The sequence below is a fragment of the Penaeus monodon genome, chromosome 32 (assembly GCF_015228065.2).
Source record: "Penaeus monodon isolate SGIC_2016 chromosome 32, NSTDA_Pmon_1, whole genome shotgun sequence".
NCBI classification, from domain to species: Eukaryota; Metazoa; Arthropoda; class Malacostraca; order Decapoda; family Penaeidae; genus Penaeus; species Penaeus monodon.
Genome location: NC_051417.1, coordinates 28,549,758 through 28,550,525, shown reverse-complemented (window position 1 = coordinate 28,550,525; position 768 = coordinate 28,549,758).

Sequence of the window (768 nt, the reverse complement as noted above, 5' to 3'; positions counted from 1 at the left end):
CCTGCTCTTACTCTTACTCTTACCCCAAACCGAAATGATAAAAAAAAAACCGAGGAAAACGCCCATCTCTCAATCGCCACTCGGAAGAGCGTCCAGCCCAGGAGAGGCTGTGTCTCGCGAGCTGCTGTGTTAGAAAGAGTCCCGGATGTGCCATAAAGGGTGCTGCAACGACTGTCTGAGTCTGTGGAAGTTTGCGTTATGTTTTATGGTCACGAAGCGACATTTGTTGAAGTCGGATTTTTTAATTAGGAAATCATTATATAGGGAGAGGGGGAAAAAGGGGCAGGGAAAGGGAGGGAAAGTTGTTTTAGGTGTGTCGTCAAGATAAGTTGCTTTTTTTCTGTTTCTCTGTAATTTTTTGTTTCATTTTAGAAATGCTTATTATATATATATGTTTATTCAAGACGTGCGGTACCCTTAGACGAGCTATAGAGTGTCCCATGTGTATATGATGTGCTTTTTTTTTAATTATTTTCTTTACTAGACGTTTAATGTTCCCAGCTTGACACATTCCCTTTGACATGTAGCTTCTATGTATATGTTTTCTCTTTAGACAGGTTTCCTAAGACGTTCCTTTGACTATGTGCTACTGATTCTGTGTGCTCACCCCCCCCCCCCATCCCTACGACATATTTAGGCTATGTGTTTTCTCTTCATTGTTCTTGTATTAAGCTTGAAAGTTAATTTCTTTTTTAAATGTCCTCCCTACGCCAAATGACAAAGAGACTGAGATACAATTTTACCAAGACAGTGTTTCTGACAAGAAGT